Source organism: Dasypus novemcinctus, chromosome 3 (genome assembly GCF_030445035.2).
Source record: "Dasypus novemcinctus isolate mDasNov1 chromosome 3, mDasNov1.1.hap2, whole genome shotgun sequence".
NCBI classification, from domain to species: Eukaryota; Metazoa; Chordata; class Mammalia; order Cingulata; family Dasypodidae; genus Dasypus; species Dasypus novemcinctus.
Genome location: NC_080675.1, coordinates 116,339,389 through 116,359,606, shown reverse-complemented (window position 1 = coordinate 116,359,606; position 20,218 = coordinate 116,339,389). Strand labels below are relative to the sequence as shown.

The window sequence follows — 20,218 nt, the reverse complement described above, 5'->3', positions numbered from 1 at the left end:
TCAAAGTTCATTCATGTTGTCATAGGCATCTCAAGTTCATTTTTTATTATAGCTGAATAGTGTTCCATTGTATCTATATATCAGTTTTGTTTATCAATTCATTGGGTGGTAGACACTTGAGTTGTTTCCATCTTTCAGCAACTGTGAATAATGCCGCTATGAACATTGATATGCATTTGTCTGTTCATGTCTTTGCTTTCAGTTCTTCTGAATATATTCCTAATAACAGGATTGCTGGTTCGTATGGCAGTTCTATATTTAGCACACTGATGAACTGCCAAACTGTCCTCCACAGAGGCCTTAATCACTCAATTTTTTTTTTTATGGGCACAGATTCTACATATGGAACATTTATTTGGGAGGCATTTAACACTTGTATTACCCAGCTACCTGATATAAAGAGCATGATTCCATGTCAATGTTTTTTTAACTACTGGCCACTTCTTTTTTTTTTTTTTTTAAGATTTATTTATTTATTTATTTTTATTTCCCCTCCCCCCCCCAGTTGTCTGGTCTCTGTGTTCATTCGCTGTGTGTTCTTCTGTGACCGCTTCTATCCTTATCAGTGGCACCAGGAATCTGTGTTTCTTTTTGTTCCATCATCTTGTGTCAGCTCTCCGTGTATGTGGCGCCATTCTTGGGCAGGCTGCACTTTCTTTCACACTGGGTGGCTCTCCTTACGGGGCACACTCCTTGCGCATGGGGCTCCCCTACATGGGGGACATTCCTGCGTGGCTCAGCACTCCTTGCGCGCATCAGCACTGCGCAAGGGCCAGCTCCACACAGGTCAAGGAGGCCCGGGGTTTGAACCAAGGACCTCCCATGTGGTAAGTGGATGCCCTATCCATTGGGCCAAGTCTGCTCCCCTATTGGTCACTTCTGAAATCAAAGTCCAGTCATGAGTCATATTTGAATAAATCTCTTTCTCTGGAAATAGTATAGAAGGACAGATATTTCATTCACAAACAATTCAATTTATATTATTTTCTTACAGGCAAGTATACTCACATTATTTACATATATTCATAGCACAAAATATTTGTGAACTTTAGTTCAACCAATCCTAACACACACAAAAAATTATTGACTAGAATCAATGAGCATGTATACAGGAAGAAAATGTAAAGAGTAACTATTGAAATTTCATTTAACACTCATTACAATTGTTTTTATTCATGATCTGAATGTATCCCATACTTTGAAGTGAACCATTATTAATTTGCGGTACTAAAGATAAGCACATAAAATCTGGTCTGTTATTAAATCATTAAATGCATGGAAAAAATTAAAATTGAAAGAGAAGCTCACACTCAAACAATATAATACCACTAGCTCTATTATAAATTTCTTTCCTATATTATTTCCCAAGCAAAATATACTCATTATATCCAATGAAAAATACCATAATGTATTAGATTGCATGTAGCTGCTTTCTTACTTTTACTAATGTAATTACTGAAGTTCTGTATTCTGCTAAGATACAGAACTGTATTATGCCTTGTATCTTGATACATCATGCTAACAAGCATGTGGAAAATAAACAGGTCAGACAAAGCAGCAACAAGTCTATAAAAATATGATAGTCACTCTTATTTCCTTTTGGGTCAAAGTGTTCTTAACAATTGTTGGCTCACAGAACTAGAGAAAGTATATCAGAACTTCAGCATTCTTAACAGTGATCTCCCTTGGCTGTTATTTGTCTAAGAAGAAATAGCCCATATAATTTATAGGAAGAGAGCCACTGAATCCTTCAGAAAACCAATTTGGCAGTCTGTTGTTAAGGCAATATAATGAGCTGGCAGGAGTGTGATGGAGAAACCAATCTTCAAAAGCAGGGAACCACCAGCTGTGCTTGTATGGTCTCTAACTTGTTATAGAAATCAAACAACTCCTTGTGACTGAATTCTATAAGAACTTTCTCCAGGCTCTTTGAACCTTCATTGCTCACTCCTAGTTGTAACACAACTTGAGAATATTTTAGATTTGCTTGAGTGGAGTGAACCATTTGAAGGTTAAGCTCCCATCCAACTGTCTCTAGCTTGTGAGAGCCAGAATCCTCTGCCTGGACTTTTCAACTGTTTCTTGACCCATGGTAGACCAAGCATTGACTCGGTCTTGTCTAAGATTAATGTTCTTTATCTGCTTCTGCAAAGCTGGCTTCATGTTGTGAAATTAATGATATTATTTCAAGAACTAGGTGAAACTCTTGCTTCTCTAGAGAAAATGCAGCTTGAAGTTTTTCTTCCTCTTCTTCACTGAAAAAGCTCCCAGCCTTCAGGTGGAGTTTTTGAAGAATTCAGGTGAGCAATCATAGAAATCTTCCTATGTCTATTGCATTTATCAGTGACTCTTCATTTTTCATGCTGGAGCTCTCCCACAGGATCAGTCGTGAGGACACCACCATCCTCACAGTTTCTTCACCAGACAACTCCTAAATTATGATTTTAATACTAAATGTGGTAGAGAAAAAATTTGAAGTCAGGACTGATGTCACCAAAAATGGCAGAGTAGGGAAACTCCATCTCTGCACAAAAAAAACTAATAAGGTGGCAAAAACTGTCAGAACCAACTTTTGTAGAACATTGGAATCTAGTAAAAATTTAAAGCAATCAAGGGAAAGTTTATTTAAATCATCTGCCTACCAATCTCTACTCCCCAGTGGCAGCTGTACTCGTGATGCAGGCTGCTATTGCAAAAAAGAGTAATACAGACCTTATTCACAAAGAATTATGGTTGTATGTTCCAGCCTGTCTGGCACTTTCCTCTAGGATCAGCACAAGGGCTTGCCTTTACTTCACTGACATGGATCATTCACAGTGCAGGGCAGCTTCCCATGTGGCTTTTTAAGAAGGCAATTAAGGCAAAAGTATTGGCTGAAGCAACCTGGGGCATGAGATAACAGATGGGACAAAATAGACAGACTGAAAAGCCTGGCAAGGAAGAAGTTTGGAATGGATATATGTAAGGGAAATAAAGACTTTGAAAAGGTCCTGCATATGTTGGGGAATTGAGAAGGCCACATGTATGCCCAGGGTTTGTTGCATGTTCAGAAAAAGCCAAAGAAGAACCTAAGATTTCATGTGTGGCTCATCTTCAGACTCCACACAAGCAGGAAGTAATGGCTAAGACAAGGTTGTAAATGGCCAGGCTAAACATCCAAGGAGTTCCTCAACTATCAATCATCAAAACCTGAAAGAGTATTTTTTTAGTTTTCTTTTATTTTTCTCTTTTTCTTTTCCAATTCTTTTTTTTTAAGACTTATTTTTATTTTTTTCTCTCCCCTTCCCCACCCCCCACCCAGTTGTCTGCTCTCTGTGTCCCTTTGCTGTGTGTTCTTCTGTGCCCACTTATAGTCTTGTCAGCAGCACTGGGAATCTGTGTCTCTTTTTGTTGCATCATCTTGCTGCATCAGCTCTCCATGTGTACGGTGCCGCTCCTGGGCAGGCTGCACTTTTTCACACTGGGTGGCTCTCCTTATGGGGCACACTCCTTGCACGTGGGGCTCCCCTACACAGGAGACACCCCTATGTGGCACAGCACTCCTTGCGTGCATCAGCACTGTGCATGGGCCAGGTCATCACACAGGTCAGGAGGCCCTGGGTTTGAACCCTGGATGTCCCATGTGGTAGGTGGATGCTCTATCCATTAAGCCAAATCTGCTGCCCTCCAATTCTCCTCTTCTTTTTTCTTATTCTTTTCTTCCTTGTGTCTTTCCTTGGCTCCAGATAATAAGAAAATTCAATCGATATTCTAGCTGATCACTAAGCAAACAAATTATAGACTTTAATGACCACACACGAGGAAGAATCCAGACTTTACAAAATTAGTTTTTAGGAGACATTAAACAAACAACAACCCACAGCAAGCAGCAACAAGAAACCCTGGGAAAAGAGAGAATCTGATTTCCTGAGTTGCCAGTTTAAAATATTTAAAATGACCAGTTTAAAAAAAAATAATAAAAGGAAAGCAAAAGAACAAGAAAGAATGGACCATTTACAGGAAAAAAGAAATTGATGGAAACTGTACCTGAGGAAGCCCAGGTATTGGCCTTACTATCAAAGACTTTAAATACACTATTTTAAATGTGTACAGAGCTAAAGGAAATCATGGACAAAGAACCACAGGAAACCAGGAAAATGATGACTTACCAAGTAGAGAATATCAATAAAGGGATAGAAATTATTTTAAGAAGAAGGAGAAGAGGGAATAAAAATTCTTGAGCTGAAAAGTATAACTAAAATGAAAAATTATCTAGATGGGTTCAACAGCAGAGTAAGCAGGCTGAAGGAAGAATCTACAAACTTGAAAACAAGTCAAATGAGATTATCCAGTGTAAGGAGCAGAAAGAGGAAAGTATTAAGGAAAATGAATAAAGCTATGAAACCTTGGGAAACAATCAAGAATAACAAGATATCTATAATGGGAGATGGAGAAGAAAGAGAAAGGCGCTGAAAGTATGTCTGTGGAAATAATAGCTTAAAACTTCACAAATTTGATGAAAGACATAAATCTGCACACCCAGGCTCAATGAATCCCAGGCAAGATAAACTCAAATATATCCACACCAAGACACATTGTAGTCAAATTGTTGAAACCCAAAGAATAAGAGATAATCTTGAAAACTGTAAGAGAGAAGTGATTGGTATCTTCAAGATTATTCACCCATTTCCATTAAAAAACTATTAAAGACAAAAGGCAGTGGGATGATATATACAAAGTACTGAAATTAAGGGGAAAAATGGTTCATTAAGAATTCTGTATCCAAGGAAACTATGCCTCAAAAATGAAGGAGAGGCGATGGGCAAGATGGAGGCAGAGTATGGCGCTCCAAGATTCAGCTTGTCCTACAGGGCAGTTAGTAATCACCCAGAGCTATCTAAAGCACCTGTTCATGGACCCCAGGAGACCAGAAGAGCATCCTGCAACATCCTTGAAGGTATGGAAGGAGGAGACTTCCCATCTGCAGAAAAGATTCTTGAGTAGGGCAAGTTGCCTCAGAAGCTATTCCATCGCTGCAGTTGGAGGCTCCATTTTCTGGGAACAGGGAAGGAAAAGATGGCTTCCCACTGACTTCACTTGCTGATTGGTGGATTCAGCTGCCTGGGGTATAATTCTAAGAATAGCTAAAGTTTAAACCTATCCATATCAGAAAGAGGCTGGTAGCTGCCATTTTAACTCATCCCCAGCATGAGGGGAAACTGGGCTGATGGAAAATCACAGTGAAGGTAGGGACCAGCTTCTTTCCACCTGGATCAGATTGCACCTCTAACCTAAATCCCAGCCCCACCTCTGGAGAGAGAAAGCTGGGGGGGCCTGCACCAGCCTCTATATGGAAAATTGCAGGCCACATCACAGAGGCTGGTGCCCATCTTTCACTGGAGGCTCAAGATGTCTCAGGAGCTATTCCATGGCTGGAGTTAGAAGCTCCATTTCCCATAAATGGGGGAGGAGGAGAGAGTTGGCCACTGACTTTAGCTATTGATTAGTAAACTAATACTTGCTAAAGTATGGTCCTAAGAACAGCTAAAGTTTGAACCTTTCCAAGTCAGAAAGAGGCCATTAGCTGCCATTTTGACTCTGCCCCCAGCATGAGAGGAAATAGGGCTGACTGAAAATCACAGTGAAGTTAAGGACTGGCTTCTTTCCACCCAGATCGGATTGTGGCCCTAGCCTAGGTTCCATCCGCACCTCCAGCAGTGAGGAAGTGGGTGGGAACTGCTCCAGCCTCTCCAGGTAACTGCAGGTGCTTTCAGCCAGCACAGACTAAATAGTCGGACACCTGGGGCTTCATCCCTATACTCTAACAGGATAGGAGAGGAGCTGTGTTTTCTCAGCCTCTCCAGGCAACTGCAGGCATTTTCAGCTCACATGAACTAGTTTGTTGAGCACCTTTGATTCCATCTCCACCTCTGCTCCCCACCCCCCATAGGATAGGAGGGGGCTGGTGTTTCCTTAGCCTCTCAGGGCAACTGCATATGCTTTTGGCCTGCACAAACTCAACTGTTGCGTGCCTCTGACTCCACCCCCACCCCCTATAGAGAGGGACTGTGTGTCCCCAGCCTCCCTGGGTAACTGCAGGTGCTTTTGGTCTACACAGACTGAAGAGTCAGACACCTATAGCTCCATCACCACCCCCAGCTGGGATAAGAGGGGAGTTGGGTTTCCTTAACCTTTCTGGGCAATAGCAGGCACTTTTGACTGGTGGGTACTTGTGGATCTGCCCCCAACCCCCAATATGAAAGGAGGGGACTTATGTTTCCTCAGCCTCTCTGGGCAATGTCAGGCACTTTCAGCCTGCATAGTCTGGACTGCTGGATGCCTGTGGATCCACCCCCACCCCCAATAGGATAGGAGGGGTCTGGTGTCTCCACAGCCTCTCTGGGCAAGAGTGGGTACTTTTGGCCTACAGGGACTGAACTGTTGGGCACCCCCTACACACAATAGGGTAGGAGGGGCTTGGTGTTTCCTAAATTTCTCCAGGAAAAAGCAGGTACTTTTGGCCTACACAGAATGAACTGTTGGGTGCCTGTGGTTCCATTTTCACCCTCTGAAGGGCAGAAGGGACAGTATTCTAATGGCCTCTCAGGGAAACTGTAGGCATATTCAGCCCACACATATTAGATTACTGGGCACTTCAGAGGGTCCATCCCCAACACCAGCAAGGAGAGGAGACCAATGCCATGTCAGTCTACCTGGGCAACTGCAATCATTTTGGACCCACACAGCATAGACTGCTGCCCACATATGCAGCTCCATCCCCACCCCAGATAGGGGAGGAACAGGTGTGAGGCTTCATTAGTTGCTCTGATGAAGAGCAACTACAGACAGTCTTACTTACAAAACTTGGATTATTACACATGGCTGTGGCTCTGTCCCTAAGTCTGGCAGAGGAGAAAGGTAGGAGAAGCTTCATCAACTCCTGGGGCAACATGAGCAGCTTCAGCTTCCACAGCTTAAAGCACCATCTACATCCTTGGCTCCTACTATACAACCAGCAAGGGAGAAAAGGCAAGAAAGTCCTAAACTAAAGAGAGTAACTCCACCAAGACTAGAAACGTCTAGTAAGCCAGATGCCAAGACACCAACAAAAAAAATTACAATACATACCAAGAAACAGGAAGATATGGCCCAGCTAAAGGAACAAGATAAACCTTCAGGTGACATAAAGGAGTTGAGACAACAACTAATCATAGATTTTCAAATAAATCTCCTTAAAAATTAAATGAGATGGTAAAAGAGATTAAGGATGTTAAGACACTGGGTGAGAACAAAGAAGAACTTGAAAGCATACATAGAAAAATAGCAGATCTTATGAGAATGAAAGATGCAACAAATGAAATGAAAAATACACTGGAGGCATAAACCAGCAGATTTGAGGAGGCAGAAGAAAGGATCAGTGAGCTTGAAAACATGGCCTCTGACAGCAAACATTCAAAAGAACTGATAAAGAAAAGAATGGAAAAAATTGAGCAAGGTCTCAGGGAACTACATGACAGCAAGAGGCATGCAAACATACATGTCATGGGTGTCCCAGAAGGAGAAGAGAAGGGAAACAGGGCAGAAAGAACATGTAAAGAAATAATGGAGGAAAATTTCCCAACCCTATTGAAGGACATAGATATCCATGTCCAAGAAGGACAACGTACTCCCGTCCAAATAAATCCAAATAATAATAATAAATAAATACAAAACAAATAAATCCAAATAGACCAACTCCAAGACACGTATTATTCAGAATGTCAAATGCCAAAGACAAAGAGAGAATTTTAAAAGCAGCAAGAAACAAGCAATGCATAACATGTAAGGGATACCCAATAAGATTAAGTGCCAATTTCTCATCAGAAACCATGGAGACAGTGGTATGGTATGTTTTAGATACTGCAAGAGAAAAACTGCCAACTAAGAATCTTATATCTGGCAAGACTGTCTTTCAAAAATGAGGGCAAGTTTAAAATATTCACAGATAAACAGAAACTGAGTTTATAACAGACTGGTTTTTCAGGAAATACTAAAGGGAGTATTGGAGTCTGAAAAGAAAAGACAGGTGAGAGAGGCTAGAAAGAGAGCCTAGAAATGAAATTTGTATCATTGACGATAAGAGTGGTGAAAATAAAATATGAGAGATAAAACCCAAAGGTCAAAATGGGTGAAATAAGAACTGCCTTTACAATAATAACATTGGATGTTAATGGATTAAACTCCCCAGTCAAAAGACACAAACTGGAAGAATATATAAGAAACTATGAACCATCTATATGCTGTCTGCAAGAGATTCACTGCAAATTAAAAATGATGAGATATCATCTCACACCACATAGAATGGCCATTATTTTAAAAACAAACGAACAGAAAACAAGTGCTGTAGAGGATGTGGAGAAACAGAAACACTCCTTCATTGTTGGTGGGATTGTAAAATGTGCAGCCTCTGTGGAAGACAGTTCCTCTACCAGAGAAGCTGCCATATGATACAGCAATTCCTCTACTAGGAATATATCAAGAAAAACTGAAAATTGTGACACAAAAAGACTTCTGCACCCACAGACATCATAGCAGCATTATTCACAATTACCAAAAGCTGGAAACAACACAAGTGTCTATCACCCAATGAATGGATAAACAAAATGTGGTATACACATATGATGGAATACTATGCTGCAGTAAGAAGAAATTAAATTGGGACATATATGATAACATAGATGAATCTTGAGGACATTATGCTAAGTTAAGTAAGACAGACACAAAAGGATAAACATTGCATGGATAAATATTGATATGAACTAAATACAAAGAATAAATGCATGGAGTTCAAACCTAGAGTATAGGTTATTAGGAGATAAGAGGGGGGCGTTGAGAAGAACTATTGATGCTTAATGTATGTAGAAGTTTTAATTAACTTGACTTTAAAACTGTGGAAATGGATAGAGTTGATGGCAACACATTAAAGTGAGTAGCAGCTGGTTTATAAATGGGATTGTGGCTGAAAGCGATAGTCTAGGGATGTAAATGTCAATTGAAAGAAATCTAGAGAATAATCTAGGGACTGAATAGGACAATGAACTCAGAGGCAGAAGAGAATTATTGTTGATGGTACAGATACAAGCATGTCCTTTTGTGAGCTAGAGCAGATATACATCATTATTGCAAGGTAGTGAGAATGTGGAGAAGCATGGGAAAAATACAATGCTGTGAGCTATGGACTGATTAAGAGCAGTACTGTAATATTCTTGCATCAATGACAAAGATGTTCTGTGTTGATAATGGGAGGGTATGGAGAAAGTGTGCTAAATGTATGCTATGGACCATGGTTGGTAAAATCTGAAGATATTATTTCATAATCTGTAACAAATATTCCAGCGCCCTGTGGTGTGCTGGTGAATGGGATGTTGTATAGGAATTCTATTCATGTGCATGACTGTTTTGTAAGTTCACAATCTCTGTAATAAAAATATATTTTTAAAAAATAATAGGGTGGGCTGGGGAAAATACACCAAAAGTAAGATATGGCCTATATTTAGTAGAAATATTTTGATGCTGCTCTTGCATAGTTTGTAACAAATGTTTTACAATAAAGAAAGATTTTTTGGTGGAGGGGTGATGTATGGGATCCCTGTAAAATGTTATGCATATTTATTTTCTAAGTTTACAACATTTACCATACACTTACCATTTATGTATTTTCATGTATAAATGATAGACAAATAAAAATATATTAAAATAATAAAATGAAGGAGAAATTGAAACATTTTCAGATAAAAACTGAAGAAATTCATCATTAGTACATCTGCTGTACACAAAATGCTATAGGGACTTCTCCAGGCTGAAATCAAAGGACACTAGAAAGTAACTTGAAGAACAACAATGTAGCTATGTAGCTAAAGATGAAAAGCTTGTAATGCCTCTTTTTTTTCCTAAGTAATTTAAAAGACAAATGCATAAAGCAATGATTATAAATCTATGCTAATGGGGACACAATGAATAAATATGTAATTTGTGACAACATTAAGGGCATGGAGCATAAAGCAATAGAGTTTTGTCCACTATCGAAACTAAGTTGGTACTTAATTCAAACTTGAGTATTATAAAGTTAAGCTGTTACTTGAATCCCCGAAGTAATCACTAGGTTAAAAAAAATTTTTTTTAATACAGAAAAAATAAGAAGGAGATCAAAAGAATACACTAGAAAAAATCAATTAATCACAACAGAGTAATGGCAAAATTGAGGACCAAAAAACATATAAGATACAAGATGGCATTGGAATATGTAGCCAGGGCTCAGCTCACAAAACAATGGAGGAAGGGGAAAAAGCTATCCAAGGGAGATGTTTTGGAGATCTGCAGACCAGGAGAGTGCTGTGCATCCTCCAGGATGGGAAAGAGAAATGAAGAAGCTGAAATGAAAGCCATGAGTTGCTAACCCCCACAGACCGCACTGGCACCCATCCACCACATTCAAGGCAAACAGCCTGGATAAAACCCATGGATCACAGCAGCCAACTGAGAAGGGAACAGGCATCTTCCTCCCTGGGAAAAGGGGGGGTGTGGCAGAGGGCAGAGAGTGGTTTCTCTTCAGAGAATTTGGCCAGCAGAGCCCACTTTGAATTTAACTCTGGCCAGACCAGAATCACAGGCAAGGGGACATTGAAAGAGACTCCTCCATGGAAAGATTCGCCATAAGAGCTATTTGCTGGCCAGCCAGGAAACTGTAAGGAGAAAAATCACTTTTAGGTATCTCTTGTCCCAAACTGCTTTTAGGTGTCTCTCTTCCCAAACCCCTTGGAGTGGAACTGCACCCCATTAGTGAGTTCCTGGTCCTATTTTGATAACTTGAGCTGGGCAATTTTGAAGACATATAATAAGTTGAACCAAAAAGCAAAGAACAGCCATAAAACAAAACCAATATGCAAGAGTGAGAAACGGGCTATCAGAGTAAATTCACCAACATATTCAGATGCCTAGACATCAGAAAAAAATTACAAGCCATATTAGGAAACAGAAAGAGATGGCCCAAAGGAGCAAACCAAAATCCAGATAAGACACAGAATTTAAGACAACTAATCAATGATAATCACACAAATCTCCTATATCAATTCAAGGAGTTCAAGGAAAATATGGCTAAAGAGATAAAATATATTAAGAAGACATTGGGTGAGCATAAAGAACAGTTTGAAAGCCTGCAAAGAAAAGTAACATCTTATGGGAATAAAAGATACAATAGGATGAGATTGAATTGAAAGCTCCACTTCCCAAAAATGGGGGAGGAGGAGACAGTTGGGCACCAACTTCAGCTAATGGTGAGTAAAATTCAGCAGGCTACTGTATAAACCTGAGAACACCCAAAGCTTGAGCCTGTCCAAGTCAGAAAGAGGCTGGGAGCTGCGATCTTAACTCCACACCTGGCACAAGGGGAAGAGGGGCAGACTGAAAATCCCAGTGCTGGTGGGGACTGTCTTCTTTCCATCCACGTCAGACTGCAGGTCTAGCCTGAGACCCAGCACCACCTCTGACAGGGAGGAAGCTGCAGGGACCTATGCCAGCCTCTCCAGGAAATTACTGGCCAAGATGCAGAGGCTGGTGATTGTCCTACTCTGGTGGTGTAAGCCACCCCAAAAGCTGTTCTGTGACCAGCACTGGAAGCTCCATTTCCCAAAAACAGGGGAGGAGGAGACAGTTGGCTGCCAATTTCAGCTACTGATCGGTAGACTTGGATGGCTAAGGAATAACCCTAGGAAGAGCTAGGGTGTGAATTTGTCCAAGTCAGAAAAAGGACAGTGGTTGCCATTTTGACCCCTCCCCCAGCCTGAGGGGAAGCTGGCCTGGCCAAATATCACAGTGACAGGAACCGGTTTCTTTCACCTGGATCAACCTGCAGCCCCAGCCTAGGCTTCAGTCCCACCTCTGGCAGGGAGGAGGCTGGCTAGCTCAGCACCACTCTATCCAGGTAACTGAGGGTACCTTTGGCTGGCACAAACTGAATAATTAAAAGTCTACTGGGGCAACTGCGGTCATCTTGGACCCATACTGCATAGATTGCTGCCCACATCTGCAGCTCCATCCATGCCCCAGGTAGGGGAGAAAGGCATGTGAAGCTTCATCGACTCTCTGGGCAACTACAGTCTAGGCCTGTATGACTTGGATTATTCCACACAACTGTGGCTCTATCCCTACCTCTGGGAAGGAAGAAAGTTGGGAGAAGCTTCATCTGTCCCCAGCTTGAACCTCCACAGATTATACCACCAATTGCATCCTTGGCTCCTATTGCAGAACCAGCAAGGGAGAAAGGGCAGGAAGCCCTAACCTAAAGAGAAAAACTGCAACCAGAATAAATACTCTAGTAATTCAAATGCCAAGACACCAACAAAAAATTACAATCCACCCAAGAAACAGGAAGCTATGGCCCAGTTAAAGGAACAAGATAAGCCTTCAGATGACATAAAGGGGTTGAGACAACTAATCATAGATATTCAAACAAATCTCCTTAATAAATTCAATGAGATGGCTAAAGAGATTAAGGATATTAAGAAGACATTTGATGATCACAAAGAAGAATTTGAAAATATGCATAGAAAAATAGATCTTATGGGAATGAAAGGTGCAATAAATGAAATTTTAAAAACATCAGAATCATATAACAGCAGATGAGGAGGCAGAAGAAAGGATTTGTGAGCTTGAAAAAACGGTCTCTGAAAGTGAACATACAAAAGAACAGATGAAGAAAAGAATAGAAAAAAATTGAACAAGGTCTCAGGGAACTAAATGACAGCCAGAGAAGTACAAACGTATGTGTCATGGGTGTCCCAGAAGGAAGAAAAGGGAAAATGGGCAGAAGAAATATGTAAAGAAATAATGTTAGAAAATTTCCCAACCCTATTGAAGGACATAGATATCCATGTCCAAGAAGCACAATGTACTCCCATCTGAAAAAATCCGAATAGACCAACTCCGAGACAAATACTAATCAGAATGTCAAATGCCAAAAACAAATAGAATTCTGAGAACAGCAAGAGAAAAGCAATGCATAACATTTCAAGGATACCCAATAAGATCAAGTGCTGATTTCTCACCAGAAACCATGGAGGCAAGAAGACAGTGGTCTTTTTTTTTTTTTTCCCAAATTCTACTCAATTTATTTATTTTTTAAAAGATTACATTCAAAAAATATGAGGTCCCCATTCACCCCCACCACCCCTACCCCACCACTCCCCCCACAGTAACACTCTCCCCCATCATCATGACACATCCATTGTGTCTGGTGAGTACATCTCCAGGCATTGCTGCACATCATGTCCCGTGTTCCACACCATAGCCCACACTCTCCCACGTTCCATCCAGTGGACCATGGGAGGACATACAACATCCGGCAATTGTCCCTGGAGCACCACCCAGGACAACTCCAAGGACAGTGGTCTTGGTGGCGGACTTGGTCCAGTAGTTAGGGCGTCCAACTACCACATGCAGGGTCCCCAGTTCAAACCCTTGACCTCCTTGACCCATTTGGAGCTGGCCCATGTGCAGTGCTGAAGCGCACAAGGAGTGCCATGACACGCAGGGGTGTCCCCCGCATAGGGGAGCCCCATGCACAAGGAGTGCGCCCCGTAAGGAGAGCCGCCCAGCATGAAAGAAAGTGCAGCCTGCCCAGGAATGGTGCCACAAACATGGAGAGATGACACAACAAGATGACACAACAAAAAGAAATACAAATTCCCATGGCACTGACAACAACAGAAGCGGACAAAGAAGAAGACACAGCAAATAGACACAGAGAACAGACAACCGGGTGTGGGGAGAAGGGAAGATAAATAAATAAATGAATGAATGAATAAATAAATAAATAAATCTTAATTAAAAAAAAAAAAAGACAGTGGTCTGATATATTTAAGATACTACAAGGAAAAGCTTCCAGCCAATAATCTTATATCCAACAAGACTGTCTTTCAAAAATGAGGGCAAGATTAGAATATTCACAGATAAACAGAAACTGAGAGAATTTCTAAGCAAGAGACCAGATTTTTAGGAAATACTAAAGGATGTGCTGAAGCCTGAAAAGAAAAGACAGAGAGAGAGGCCTGGAAGAGAGTCTAGAAATGAAGATTACATCAATAAAAGTAACTAAAAGAGTCAAGAGAGTGGTGAAAATAAAATATGACAGATAAAACTCAAGTAGTCAGGAATAAACTTAACCAAGGATGTAAGGCACTTGTATTCAGAAAACTGCAACCCAATGTTAAAAGAAATTTTAAAAGTCCTAAATAACTGGAAGAACATTCCATGTTCATGAATTGGAAGACTAAATATCATTAAGATGTCAATTCTACTCAAGTTGATATACAGATTCAATGCAACCCTGATGGAAATTCCACCAGCATTTTTTTTTAATTGAAAACACAATTAACAAATTTATTTGGAAGGGTAAGGGGTCCTGAATAGCCAGAAACATCATAAAAGGAAAAATGAACCCTCATCTCTAGACTTTAAATCATACTATCAAGCTATAGTGGTAAAAACAGCATGGTACTGGCATAAAGACAAACACATACACCAATGGAACCAAGCTGATGGCTCAGAAACAGACCCTCACATGTATGGTCAAGTGATTTTTGACTAGCCTGTCAAACCCACTCAGCTCGGGCAGAACAGTCCATTCAGCAAAATGGTGCTTAAAGAACTGGATATCTATAGCCAAAAGAAGGAAAGAGGACCTATATCTCTCACCTTATCCAAAAATTAACTAAAAATGGATCAAAAATCTAAAAATAAAAAGAAGAACCATAAAACTTCTAGAAGAAATTGTGGGAAAATATCTTCAAGACCTGGTGGTAGGTGGTGGATTCTTAATGGAGATAAGAGAAGGACTGAGATGGACTACTGATGTTTAATGTATGTAGAAGCTTTAATTAGCTTTACTGTAAAAGTGTGGAAATGGATAGAATGGATGGTAAAAATAGTAATAGCTAGTTTATAAATAGGGATGTGGCTGAAAATGATAGTCTAGGGATGTAAATGCCAATTGACAGAATGCTAGAGAATAATCTAGGAACTGAATAGCACAGTAAACCAAGAGGTAGATGAGAATTGTGATTGATGGTACAGATGCAGGAGTGTCCTTTGTGAGCTAGAGCAAATGTATATCACTACCACAGGGTGCTGGGAATGCATGGGAAAAATACAACTGGAATGACCTATGGACTGTGGTTAGCAGTAATAATATAATATTCTTTCATTTATGCCAAAGATGTACTGTGTTGATTGTGGAGCAGTATGGAAAATGTGAGACAAATGTATACTGTGGGCATGGTAACCATCAGATGATATTATCTTATCTGTAACAAATGTTCCACCACAGTGTGGTGTGTTGATAGAGGGGTGTTGCTTGGGATTTCTGCATATGTGCATGATCGTTTTATAAGTTTACAACTTCTGTCATAAAAAATATAGTTTAAAAATAATAATAGGATGGGTTGGGCGAAAAACACACCAAATGTAAGATAAGGACTATGATTACTAGTAAGATTTTGACAATATTCTTTTGTAATTTGTAACAAATATCTCATGACAATGCAAGGTGTTGGTGGAGGGTTGATGTATGGGACACCTGTATGATGTTGTGCATGTTTGCTTTGTAAGTTCACAACTTTTACTATATACTTAATTGTTTATGTATGTTCATATATAAATGACATAAATAATAATAATAGGAGGGTTGGGGAAAATACTTTGGCTAGTAGTAATATTTTGACAATGCCCTTTAATCATTAGTTAAAAAGGTTTAACAATAATGTAAGGTGTTGGTGGTAGGGTGAGTTATGAGAGTTCTGTATGATGTTATATATGTTTGTTTTGTAAGTTCACAACTATTACTATACACTTACTGTTTATGTATGTTTGTGTGTGGGTGATATATTTCAATAAATTCATTTTAAAATAAAAAAAATTAATTGGGGGAAGCAGATGTGGCTCAAGTGATTGGGCTTCTGCCTACCACATGGGAGGTCCCAGGTTCAGTTCCCAGTGTCTCTTGGAGAAGGTGAGCTGACCCAGCAGGCAGGCACAGCAAGCTGATGCAATAAGATGGCACAACAAAGGAGACACAAAGAGGAAAGACAATGAGAGAGACAACAAACAAGGGAGATGAGGTGGCTCTGGTGATTGAGTGCCTCTCTTCTGCATGGGAAGTCCCAGGTTTGGTTCGCAGTGCCTCCTGGGGAAAAGACAAGCAGACACAGAGAGCACACAGCAAATGGACACTGAGAGCAAAAAAAAAAGTGACTGCAAACAGGTGTGTGTGGGGATAAATAAATAAATATTTGTAAAAAAAAATACATTAAGAGGAAACGGACTTGGCCCAATGGATAGGGCATCTGCCTACCACATGGTAGGTCCGCGGTGCAAACCCCGAGCTTCCTTGACCCATGTGCAGCTGGTCCATGTGCAGTGCTGATGCATGCAAGGAGTGTCCTGCCACGCAGGGGTGTCCCCTGCGTAGGGGAGCCCCACACACAAGGAGTGTACCCCGTAAGGAGAGCTGCCCAGCACAAAAGAAAGTGCAGCCTGCCTGAGAATGGTGCCACACACATGGAGAGCTGACACAACAAGATGATGCAACAAAAAGAACACAGATTCCCAGTGCTGCTGATAAGGATAAAAGCAGTCACAGAAGAACACACAGCAAATGGACACAGAGAGCAGACAACTAACTGGGGGGGGTGGGGGGAAGGGGAGAGAAATAAATTTAAAAAAATACATTGGGGTAGCAGATGAAACTCAAGTGGTTGAATGCCTGGTTTCCATGTAGAGGTCCTGGGTTCTATCCCCAGTACCTCCTAAAAATAAATACACTAGATGCATATAACAGCAGATTAGGATTGATGGAAGACAGAATTAGTGAATTGGAGGAGTAAGCAACTGAACTTGAAAAGACAGGAGAAAAGAATGGAAAAAATGGAACTGGGTCTCAGGGAATTGAATGACAACATGAAATGCACAAACATACACGTTATCAGTGTTCCCAGAAGAACAGAAAAGGAGCAGAAATAATATTTCAGGAAATAATTACCAAAAACTTCCCAACCCTTATAAAAGACATAAATACCAAAATCCAAGATACATTCCAAACAGAACAAATCAAAATAGACCTACTCCAAGACACCTACTATTCAAAATGACAAATACCAGAGATAAAGAAGATTCTGAAAGCTGCAAGAGAGAAGTAATGCATCACATACAAAGGAACCTCAATAAGACTAAGTGCCAACCTCTCATCAGAAACTATGGAGATGAGAAGAAAGTGATATGATGCATTTAAGGTACTGAAAGAGAAAAACAGCCAGCCAAGAGTTCTTTATCTGGCAAAAATGCCCTTCGAAAATAAGGGTGAGTTTAAAGTCTTTACAGATCAACAAAGACTGAGAATTTGTTACAATAGACTGGATTTACAAGAGATACCAAAGGGAGTTCTGCAGCCTGAAAGGAAAAGACAAGGGTAAGAGACTTGGAGAAGAGGGTAGAAGTGAAGATTATTAGGAAAGGTAACTTAAAAGTAAAAAGACAGATTGTAGTAAGATATAACAATGGAAAGCCGAAGGATAAACTGGATGAAGTAAGTAATTCCTTTACAGTAATAATATTGGACATTAATGTCTTGAATTCTCTAATCAAAAGACATAGGCTGACAGAATGGATAAAAAAAAAGAACCATCTATAAGCTGTCTACAAAAACTCACCTAGGACATAAGGACACAATTAGGTTGCAAGTGAAAGGTTGGAAAAAGATATACCATGCAAATAGTAACCAAAAATATTGGGAGTAGCAATACTAATATCAGGCAAAATAGATTTTAAATGCAAAACTGTTATAAGAGATGAAGAAGGTAATTATATATTAATAAAAGTGGCAATTCACCAGGAAGAAATAACTATTATAAATATATATATATATATATATATTTTTTTAAAGGAGGTACCAGGATTGAACCCAGGACCTCATACATGGGAAGCAGGCACTCAACCACTTGAGCTACATCCATTCCTCTATAATAAATATTTATGCACCCAACCTGGGTGCCCCAAGATACATGAGGCACACACTGGCAAAACTGAAGGGAGAATTAGACATCTCTACAATAATAGTTGGAGACTTCAATACACCACTTTCAGTATTGGATAGAACATCTGGACAGAGGATAAATAAGAAATAGAGAGCTTGAATAATGTGATAAATGAACTAGACCTAAGAGTGATTTATATAGCCTTACACCCTGTATTAGTCTGCCAAAGGGGTACCAATGCAAAGTACCAGAAATCTGTTGGCTTTTATAGAGTATTTGGGGTAAAAGCTTACAGTTTACAAGGCCCTAAAGAGTCCAACTCAAGGTTTCTTGCTCACCAAATTCAGTTGCCATGTGTTGAAGTTTGGTCGCCCATTTCTGGCTGGTCTCTGCCTTCCCCTCTGGGCTTCATCTTCATATTGAGGCTCCATAGGTCCGCCCTCTTGAGATTTTGTGCTTAAGTGATCCTGTAATCCTCTCTCTCCTAGCATAGGGCTTGTTTCTTTCTGGGCCTTCTATTTCAGTCTCAGCTGTTCTGCTGTCTTCCCAAGGTCAGCTATAAACTATCAGGTGAATGGCCCATCTATCCCTGAGGCCCCAGCTGCTCAAACCTTCACCTTTCTGTTACACAACAGGATCAAAATGACAGAACTCTCTCTCCTGTGTGTCTTTCTGTGTGAATATCCATTTATATCAGACCCAGCAAGGGGGTGGGTACTCAACCTGAGTCACAGCCACTGACATAGTCATATCAAATGCCCTAATCTTAACAGGTAAGCTAATCAAAGAACCTCAGCTGAATTTAATACAATCAAAGGGTATCACACCCAGAGGACTAGATTAGTTTACAAACATAATCTTTCTCTTTGGGATTCATAAAATAATCTCAAACTACCACACACCCCAAAACAGCAGGATATATATTCTTCTCAAGTGTTCATGGATCCTTCTTAGTATAGACCATTTGTTGTGTCACAAGAAAGGCTTCAATAAATTTTAAAAGATTGAAATTATACAAAACACTTTCTCTGATCACAATGGAACAAAGCTGGAAATAAATATCAGATAGAAAAGGGAAAATAACAAATATATGGGGATTAAACAACACACTCTTAAATAATCGATTGATCAAATAAGAAATTGCAATAGAAATCAGTCAATATCTTCATACAAATGAAAACATGAGAACCCAACATATCAAAACCTATGGGATACAACAAAGGCAATGGGGAGGGAAATTTACAGCCCTCAATGCTTACATTAAAAAAGAAGAAAGTGCTAAAATTGAAGATCTAACTGCACACCTGGAGTAACTAGAAAAATAACACCAAACTAATTCCAAACCAAACCAAAGGAAAGAAATAATAAAAAGCAGAGCAGAAATAAATGAAATTGGGAAAAAAATAGAATCAACAAAATCAAAAGTTTGTTTTCGAGAAGATCAAAATTGACAAACCCTTACCTAGGCTGACAAAGAGAAAACAGAGAGAAGATGCAAAGAAATAAAATCAGAAATGAGAGTTACCACAAACCCCACAGAAGTAAATGAGATCATAAGAGGATAAGTTAACATTAGTTTTTTTTAAAGACATATTTTTTATTTATTTCTCTCCCCTTCCCCCCCCCATCCCCCATTGTCTGCTCTCTCTATCCATTTGCTGTGTGTTCCTCTGTGTCCACTTGCATTCTTTTCAGTGGCACTGGGAATCTGTGTCTCTTTTTGTTGCATCATCTTGCTGCAGTCAGCTCTCCATGTGTGCAGTGCCACTCCTGGGCAGGCTGTGCTTTTTTCACTGGGGCAGCTCTCCTTATGGGGCGCACTCCTTGCGTATGGGGCTCCCCTATGCGGGGGACACGCCTGCATGGCACGGCAATCCTTGTGTGCATCAGCACCACGCATGGGCCAGCTCACCACACAGGTCAGGAGGCCCTCGGTTTGAACCTTGGACCTCCCATTTGGTAGGTGGACTCTCTATCAGTTGAGCTAATCCTCTTCCCAACATTAGTTATTGTTAATAATTTAATGTTAATTAATGTTAACTTATTAATATTAATTAGTTATCAGTGTAAGTTAACATTACCACTAACCCTGCAGAAATAAGTGAAATCATAAAAGGATGCTATGAACAACCTTATACCAACAAATTAGACAACAGATGAAATGGACAAATTCCTAG

The 20,218-nt window shown here is 40.1% G+C and overlaps 1 protein-coding gene and 1 pseudogene across 1 annotated transcript in view; both read right to left on the bottom strand.

Moving 5' to 3' along the window:
• TRIM69 (tripartite motif containing 69) overlaps positions 1 to 20,218 on the bottom strand; it is a 73,918-nt gene that overhangs the window by 24,788 nt on the left and 28,912 nt on the right. The gene's annotated exons all lie outside the window — the stretch shown is intronic.
• Positions 1,826 to 2,404, bottom strand: LOC139438193 (COMM domain-containing protein 10 pseudogene; annotated as a pseudogene).